The sequence below is a fragment of the Chiloscyllium plagiosum genome, unplaced genomic scaffold (genome assembly GCF_037043375.1).
Source record: "Chiloscyllium plagiosum isolate Xiang-an unplaced genomic scaffold, Cpla_swu_hap1 HiC_scaffold_22, whole genome shotgun sequence".
NCBI lineage: Eukaryota > Metazoa > Chordata > Chondrichthyes > Orectolobiformes > Hemiscylliidae > Chiloscyllium > Chiloscyllium plagiosum.
This window is the reverse complement of record NW_028270160.1, coordinates 9,742,196-9,752,737: the sequence shown is the minus strand read 5'-3', so window position 1 is coordinate 9,752,737 and position 10,542 is coordinate 9,742,196.

Genomic DNA, 10,542 nt, shown 5'->3' with positions numbered 1-10,542 from the left:
CCCTCTATGGCACAACATGATTCCCAAAGGAGGGATTCGTCGAACGATGAAAAGGATTTAAAAGTCCAATCTTGGTGTCCACGTTTTTATTGCAATTTAATTTAACCTCTTTCCCCAATTATTTTAAAACTTTGGACCAATGGTCATCAATTATGTTTCTTTTAAAAAGACACTGTTAAAAAGAAATGACAGAAAGAGATCAGTGCTGCAGGCTTCATAGGAACACGGCAAAGAGGTGACGGCAGCACGAGATAGACACCATGATGCTGTACTAAGGCGGTGCTGCACTGCCGAAGAGGGCTGCTTCCAGTGATTGTCCAATCAAAGTCCAACTTGCCTACCCGGGATCGGAGCTACACAGGGACATTTGTCCGCTCCTGCCCATTGCAAATCACCATAGTTTTTTTTTTATCCCTCAGCCATGATCATTGAACAGATGATCAGGTCATTTTCGCGTTGCTGTATGTGGGATCTTACTGTGCGCAAATTGGCTGCTGGGTTTCCTGCTCTAAGACAAAGAGTGTGCTTCATACAAAGCAGTTGGGACGTCCTTTATGGCAGGCGCTAAGTAGACAGCAGGCTCCCTCTGTGCTGCCGGCCATGTCAGTGAATACTCAATCCTGGTGCAGATCCAGACAGGTCTCCATACCTGCTGGGATAACAGGCGAACACAAGACTGGGCTGGGGTTTGAAAGGCGGTCTCAGTTGTTGTGGTAGCCCCTGGGTTCTGGCTGTTACGGTCAGGGGAAGCTGATTGTTTGCAACTTGGTTCCTTGTGACCTTAAAAACGTCGGCAGGAAGGCTATCACTACATTAAGAATGGTCGAGAGCTAATTTGAATTTGGATTAATTCTGGCTCATCCAACCTTGGAATGCTCATGTACACTTCTGTGAAATGTTTGAGTCATCTACGCGTATTTTTTTTTACAAATTAGGCCTGACTAAACAACATAAAGGCGGAAAATCTTGGCAGGATATGTGAAAAAAAGAGCGAGTAAAGTGTTTCTCAAGAGGCTGGTATTAGGACGATATAGTTTAAGGGATTGTGATTGTATTTTACAAAAAGGCGTTTGACAAGTTGAGTGCCCGCAACTGGGAAACAATTCCAGGTTGGTAACATGTTAGGCAGAACATTCTTCCTTAATTCTTGACAGATAAAGGAAATAAATTGATATTTATATAACAAATCCCATACTCAATTAGACATCTTTTGAAATGTAGTGGTTAATGCAATCAAAAGCAACATTTTACAACATTTTCCCATAAACCTCATCAGATAAATCACTGGGTCGCAGATCTATTATGGTGTACATGGAAGCCTTTCGGTCCATCTTGTCTACTTGATACTCCCAAAGAACAATTCACCTTGTGCCAATCCCTCGCCTTCTTAGCTGTAACCCTGCACATTTCACATTTCAAAACCTGCGGATGCTGGAAATCAGAAACAAAAGCTGAAATTGCTGGAAAAACTCAGCAGGTCTGGCAGCGTAAGTGGAGAGAAAGCGGAGTTTACGTTTCTTCCTAAAGAGACTTCTTCAGAACTACTGCAAAAGAGGACACGTAAAAACATAAGCACTAGGAGCAGGAGTAGGCCGTTCGGCCCTTCCCAGCCTGCTCCACCATTCAATAAGATCATGGCTGATCTTTTCGTGAACTCAGCTCCACTTACCTGCGTTTTCACATATCCCTTAATTTCTTTATTTTTCTAAAAAAGAAGTGTCTACCTTAGCTTTAAAAGCGAAATCTGCTGAGCTTTTCCAGCATTGTTTGCTTATGGTCCATTTTCAGATATCTGTCTAATTCCCTTTCCAATATTTCTCGATTGAGCCTGCCTCTACCTCACTATCGGGGAGCGTTGACCGGACAGAACCTATCTGCACTGCTGAGCATTTTCTACCTTTGTTTATTTTAAATTTCAGATTTCCAGAATCCACAATCTTTCGCGTTTGTGTTGTTAGTTTTGATGGTTTTGCCTGGGGATTGGGGGTGGTGGAGGTAGAATGAATGCTGGTCAGCCTACCATCCTTTGAAGATTCCTATGGGATCTTTTCATGTCTACCTGAGAAGGCCGGGCCCCACTTTACTTTCTCCTCTGAAAGACAGTGCAGCAAAAGGCGTGTCAACCTCCCTGAGGGTCTTCAATCTCTGGAATGGGACTCCAACCCCACAATCTTTTGACCCAGCGTTGCGATAGCTGCAATGAACCTTTATTTAGAAGCGAACTACTTGAAGATGTATTTGTGGTATGTACGTTTTAATGTGGTATCCTTTATTAAGATAGAGTGCTTTATTACATTCGCATGTAACGAACATGCGTTTATCGTTTACTCCATATATTAGGAAAGACCGCCATCTAGCGGTATTACAAGGAACAGCGACTGAGTGGATCTAAAGTAATGGTAAAAACAAGGATTGCAGATGCTGGAAACCCGAGTCTAGATTAGAGTGGTGCTGGAAAAACACAGCAGGTCAGGCAGCATCCTGCGCCTCGGATGCTGCCTGACCTGCTGTGCTTTTCCAGCACCACTCTAATCTAGACTAAAGTGATCATGATCTGGTGAATTGCTTGCATTTTTAAATATAGATTTATTAATCAGGTTTCGGGTTTTTTTTAAAGTAAGGCTAAGCAAAATGATTGCAAATTATATGTGACGCATTTGTATGACCAGAGGAAAGAGAATAACTTATTTCTAAAATGAATCCATAGGATTTGAACGTTTGCAGATGATGAACTGCCGTTCGGTTTGATGTAAAACGATTTATTCCTCATCATTTTCCGAGTGAATTCATCCCTCTTTGAAGTGCACGTTAACCAAACATTAAGTCGTCTTTCGAGATTTTGCAGGACAGAAAGTTCAGAGAAGATTTACAAAATGACAAACTCATAACCAAACCTTTGAAATCTGCTAAGTTTCTTGTTGGAAAGGCACATGGAGTACATTTTTTTTAAAAGATGGATCAAGTTTTGACAGTGGTTGGATTAAATGTACTTTCAGCTGCCCCACACCTTCACCCCAGGCTTGCATAACTGAGAACATATTTAGTGTTGCACAATTAAACAAAAGATACAAATCTTATCTAAAGTGGTGGTGGTCGAGCCAAATCCTAAAAGGACAGACACCTTCTCATTTTCAAGTTTAAAATGAAAGGAAGGAAACGATAATTCGTTGCAACTTTTTAAATTCTAAATTCAACATGAAAAAACAGTCTTAAAATTCGGAATTTGAGGAGGTTTGGGAGAAAGCAGCAGAGATGGGGAGAAAGGACGTCTTTCAAAGACAGGAGTGAGGGACAGACTTGTAACATTAAAGAGGTACTCAATGCATACAGAAACAGACAGGCGCATTGGGACGGCCAGATACAGGAGAAAGACAAATGCAAAACTCTAAATATACTCACACGAAAATTGCCCAGAGAGGCGGCGGAGTTGGGGAGGTGTGGGAGAGGGTGAGAACTGTACGCATCCAATGATCTGGCTAGAGGGACCGTCAATTAAAACAAAGAAATAAAAACCAAAGAACTGCGGTTTCTGGGAATCTGAAATAAAATCAGAAACTGCTGGAGGAACTCAGCAGGTCTGGCAACACCTGTGGAGGGAGAGAAACAGAGTTAACATTTCGGGTCCAGAATACCTTTGGAAACGTTACCCCTGCTTTCTCTCCACAGTTGCTGCCAAAACCGCTGAGCTTCTCCATTTGTGTTTCAGAAAGACAAGGGATTGGAAATGAGTAGAGAACAATAGACAGGAGAGAGACAGAAAAACAGGCGGAGATAGATGACATAGAGAAGATACAGAGGGTGATTAATCACAGAACGAGGGAGAAGCTAATAACTGAGTGGATGAGATTTCTGACAGATCGGTTTTCTGGGCCCTGGTCAACAGGCGTTTCGTGTTTGCAGCTGCAAGCAGTGGGATTATGTCAGCACAGAACCGCCGCATTACCCAGAACGCAAACAGCAGCTCAACCTGGCAATGTAACTGAAGGTCAGTGGCTCGCTCCCTTGCCACAGGAACGCAGTTAGCTGGGCTGGAACCGGACCGCCAGCCCTCACTGACCCGGTGACCCTAGACAGCGATGAACAAAAAAGGTTTCGCTGGGGCGTGACAATGGCCCAGAAACGGGTCGGGACGTTGGGAAACGGGGCTGATCTGATCAAATGTGCTAAGAATGTAAACATGATTTCCCCCCTCCCCCCTTCCCCACAGTTTCCCCCTCCCCACCCCCCACTCCCAACACACACACACACACACACTAATCGGAGTGTGAGAGAAGGAGAGGGAGAGGGAGGGTTATAGCTACATCCAGAATTTGGACTTGTCGTATCCCTCTAATTGTTTTTGCTCTTTCTGAGAACCATTGAGACAATATGTTTTACAGCTGCTTTTTTTCTGCGTGTGTGTGGGGGTGTGTTTGCGGGGTCAGTTTTATTACCATGGCAACTGACATTTTCCAGCCTCCCCTCTAACGCTGGAAAATTTCCATCTTTCGCTGTCATCGACAGCCCATAACAGTTTGCAGACAGACCTAATTACTGATTACAGTTCAGTGCATCTCGATAACAAAGAAATGATTAGGAATTGTTTGATAATTTACCGCGAGTGAAAGGAAAACTATAATTTGGTGGTGTGATTTTTGTGTGCAGCTGTGGAGAGCATGCAAAAATGTCTACTGTATCATCTTCCATACAGTGGTATAAAAGGTGAGGGCTATGCTCTGAAATATGACCCAGAGTTAGGGCCTACTATGATCCATTCACGGAGAGATATAAGAGACTGCAATAGAGCAAGACAAAACCTTTCTATTTGGTTTTGATTTCATTTATTATTGTCACGTGTACCTAAGTACAGTGAAAAGTTCTGTTTTGCGTGCAGTACAGGCAGATCAGGCGTGCATTAGGGTGATAGAACAGGGCAACAAATACAATGTTATGGCTGCAGAGAAGGTGTACAAAAAGCATGTTGAGCGCTAGATTAAAATTTGCGAGGTCCAGTCAGAAGTCTGATAACAGGAAGAAAACTGTTCTTGAACCTGATGAACCTCCACTCTCAACACACGCGCACTCACCTATACACACACAGGTTCACACATGGGAAAACACCCCTACCCTCCCCCAGACACACACACACACACACATAGGTTCACACATGGGAAAACATCCACACACACACACACAAACACACACAGGTTCACACATGGGAAAACATCCATACACACACACATACACACACAGGTTCACACATGGGAAAACACCCACATACACACATACATACATACACAGGCTCACACATGGGAAGACACACACACACACATACACACGCAGGTTCACACATGGGAAAACATATACACACACACACATACACACACACACACATACACACACAGGTTCACACACGGGAAAACATCCACAGACACACACACATACACACACAGGTTCACACATGGGAAAACATCCACACACACAGGTTCACATATGGGAAAACATCCACTCACACATACACACATATACACACAGGTTCACACATGGGAAAACATCCACACACACACACATACACACATATACACACACAGGTTCACACATGGGAAAACACCCACACACACACATATACACACAGGTTCACACATGGGAAAACACCCACACACACACAAACACACAGACACACACAGGTTCACACATGGGAAAACATCCACACACACACACACACACACACATATACACACAGGTTCACACATGGGAAAACACCCACCCACCCACACACATATACACACACAGGCTCACACATGGGAAAACATCCACACACATAGGTTCACACATGGGAAACACCCACACACATACATACACACACAGGTTCACACATGGGAAAACACCCACCCACACACACATACATACACAGGCTCACACATGGGAAAACATCCACACACACACAGGTTCACAGATGGGAAAATATCCACACACACACACATACATACGCAGGCTCACACAAGGGAAAACATCCACACACACAGGTTCACACATGGGAAAACATCCACACACACATACATATACACACATGTTCACTCATGGGAAAACATCCATACACACACATACACACACAGGTTCACACATGGGAAAATATCCACACACACATACACACACAGGTTCACACATGGGAAAACATCCACACACACACACATGTTCACTCATGGGAAAACATCCATACACACACATACACACACAGGTTCACACATGGGAAAACATCCACACACACATATACACACAGGTTCACACATGGGAAAACACCCACCCACACACACACACACACATACACACACAGGCTCACACATGTGAAAACATCCACACACACATATACATACGCAGGCTCACACAAGGGAAAACATCCACACACACAGGTTCACACATGGGAAAACATCCACACACACATACATACACACACATGTTCACTCATGGGAAAACATCCATACACACACATACACACACAGGTTCACACATGGGAAAATATCCACACACACATACACACATACACACACAGGTTCACACATGGGAAAACATCCACACACACACACAGGTTCACACATGGGAAAACATTCACACACACATACACACACAGGTTCACACATGGGAAAACATCCACACACATATACACAGGCTCACACATGGGTAAACATCCACACACACAGGTTCACACATGGGAAAACACCCACCCACACACACATACACACACAGGCTCACACATGGGAAAACATCCACACACACACATACACACACAGGTTCACTCATGGGAAAACATCCACACACACACATACATACGCAGGCTCACACATGGGAAAACATCCACACACATAGGTTCACACATGGGAAAACACCCACACGCATACATACACACACAGGTTCACACATGGGAAAATATCCACACACACACACATACATACGCAGGCTCACACATGGGAAAACATCCACACACACAGGTTCACACATGGGAAAATATCCACACACACACATACACACACAGGTTCACACATGGAAAAACATCCACACACACACACATACACACACAGGTTCACACATGGGAAAACATCCACACACACACATATACACACACAGGTTCACACATGGGAAAACATCCACACACACATACACACATACACACACAGGTTCACACATGGGAAAACATCCACACACACACATACACACACAGGTTCACACATGGGAAAACATCCACATACACACACACACACAGGCTCACACATGAAAACATCTACACACACACACACACACGCATACACACACAGGCTCACACATATGCACACACATATACACATACAGGCTCACACATGGGCAAACATCCACACACACATACACACACAGGCTCACACATGGGCAAACATCCACACACACACATCCACACACACATACACACACAGGCTCACACATGGGCAAACATCCACACACACATATACACATACAGGCTCACACATGGGCAAACATCCACACACACACAGACACACAGGCTCACACATATGCACACACATATATACACATACACACACAGGCTCACACATGGGAAAACATCCACACACACACATACACACAGGCTCACACATATGTACACACATACATACATGCAGGCTCACACATGGGCAAACATCCACACACACATATACACACAGGCTCACACATGGGCAAACATACACACATACACAAACATATATACAAACACCCAAATATGCACTCAAAATTTCACATGCACATGTGCATATCCATGTATATAGACATATGCATAGAGTATATTTATACATATACTCTACCGTCATATTTACAGACATTTGCATACAGGTTCGCATACATATATGCGCATACATTGACAAATTCAACGCAGATGCATATACACATACTTATGCACGCTCACACATACGCATTAAGACATGTATGATAGACAAGATATGCACGCGTAAATACACATTAACATATATACACACTTACATAAGTCCACAGAAGCACGTGTACATGCACGCATATACAAACATGCACTCACCTAGACACATGTATATTTGCACACGCCCACAAACACATATACAAATGCAGCTATGCGTATAAATAAGAGCATGTGTAATCACATATACACGGGGTGATCGATAGCAATGCAGTTAAGTCCGTATTTCTGTGTGAATATGGATACTATGTTTTTGTACGTGTGTGCGAGTGAGAGTAGGCATGGCAGGAAACGTCTGGTCATTTCTGATTTTTTTTTAATTGGCCAAACGAAGTGAGATTTGCGTGACATCATATTTTAGGCTCACGGTAGAGGAAGGCTCAGTGAGCTGCCTATTTAATTGTTTTTCAGGTGTTATGAAGAGGGTATTTTGCCTATATCTGCTACATGTCACCGGTTTGTGCTGTTTCCATGCGGACACACTGCTGTCTACTGGGCCAGTGTGTACTGGAATGCTCCAGGAGAAGATTAGGTATCAATGATGAATGATGCTGCTGTACTCCATCTAAATTTCTGTTCTTATCGCGACACCCGGATGAGATGGCGAAACCGAGAGCAAGGTTGAAAAACGAAGAACAAACGACAGACAAATGAGGAAGCAATGATTGAGTGGCACAATATGACTGATGTTTGCACTGGTCAGCACTCTGGGACACATTTTTATTGGTTGTTGGAGATTGAGGCTGATGCGATATGCAAAGAAATACTGAACGATATTGCAAAGGGGGATGGGGGAGCATTGCTGGTTAGGGGTGCATCAATACTGGTGATATGCAGGAGTATTTACAAGCAACTTCCTTTATTTTTAACATACAAGTAAATTTGCTTTAATAAAAGTATATTATCTCAGTCTGGCCAATCCGTTCAAATTGCAATCCCAAATAAGGCTGCTCTTCTTTGTGAAACGTTAGTGCTAGAAAAGATGCCATAAGTGATTTCGATCATGACACCGCTCAGTCATATTCTCATCTTGCTCGTGTTCGAATGTCTAGTGTATGCGCTCTGAAAGGTTTCTAACAGTGCTGTGCATCCCGTCAGAAAAGGGGGTTCAGGGGGTGTTTATAGCCGACGGTGCATTCTGCTGTTCTTGTCTCAATGCACAGTTACTGTGCCGTCCTCAAAGGCGTTGGGCTGTGTTGGTGGCTGCATGTCACATCCTTCCGCTTACCTCGACAATCGTTTCCCTGTTTCTCTCTGTCCATAATTATACAGAACCACAAAACCGCTCAGTGACCTAAGGCGGCTATTCAGCCCATCGGGGCTAAACTGGCTGTTTGATTGAGCTGGCCAATTAGTCCCGTTTCCCTTCTCTTTCCCCCGGCTCCGGGAATATGCTCTTTACAAGGGTTCCTCCAGTTCCCTTTAGAAATCGACTCCCTGCAAAGTGCATTCCAGATGACAACAGCCCACTCTGCAAAATAAAATGCCCATCTCTCCCTCTATGCCCATCTCTCCCTCTCATTCTTTGGCCAATTATCCTCAAGTTAAGCGCTTGCCAGTGGAATCAGTTGCAACGTCCGAGCCCGTTGATATTTAGCGCTCTTCTAAATCGCTGCTTCACCTCCGTCGAAATGGCTATGGGTTAATCTCTGAAGGCAAAATGTGAATCTGAAAGCATTAACCCATACGATAGATTCGATCTCAATGATGAACGATAATATTTCCCTGGGGTTGCCCAGTTCCAACATTTTGCCTACTTTAAAATATACAACAGAATCTTACAGTCTCGATATGAATTGTGGCATTATTTAATTGAAGTGACGCTGTCTTTTTTCTCTCTTACCCAACTCCCAGAGACCTATTTTTGCCCGGAACCGATCCCTATTGGAGACTGAAGTGTGTGCGTGTGTGTGTGTCTGTGTGTGTGGGTGTGTGGGGTATGTGTGTGGGGGGTAGGTGTGTGCGTGGATGTGTGTGTGTGAGTATGGGTGAGTGCGTATATGTGTGTGTGGGTCGGTTTGTATGTGTTGGAGGGGAGTGTCGGGTATGTGTGTGCGTGGATGTGTGTGTGTGGGTGGGTGCGTATATGTGTGTGGTGGGTCGATTGGTATGTGTGGGAGGGGAGTGCGGGGTATGTGTGTGTGTGGGTGGGTGGATGCGTATGTGTGTGTGGTTGGGTTGGTGTGTGTGCGTATGTGTGTATGTGTGTGTGTATATATGGGTTTGTGTGTGTATATATGGGTGGATGGGTGTGCGGGTGTGTGTGTGGGTAGGTGGGTGCATGTGTGGATGTGTGCATGGGGGGTGGTTGGTTTTTGGGGCCAGGTATGTAGCAAAGTGGGATTGCTACATACTTTGAAGCAGTTAGAATGCAGTGGTTCGCTTTGCATGTGGTTAATTAAACAGACAATTAATAAGTTAATTAAGCAGATCTCAACGTAAAAGAAACAGACACAGAAATGTTTGACATGGTAGATAACCACCCTGGTATTTCACTGATCTTCCTACATTTAATAATGTTACCACATAGAATATGATACTCTAATCTGGTCCCTTCACAAAGTCGACGGATGTGCCTAGTTGATTTTAACATCTTGCTAGCCATGGGTATT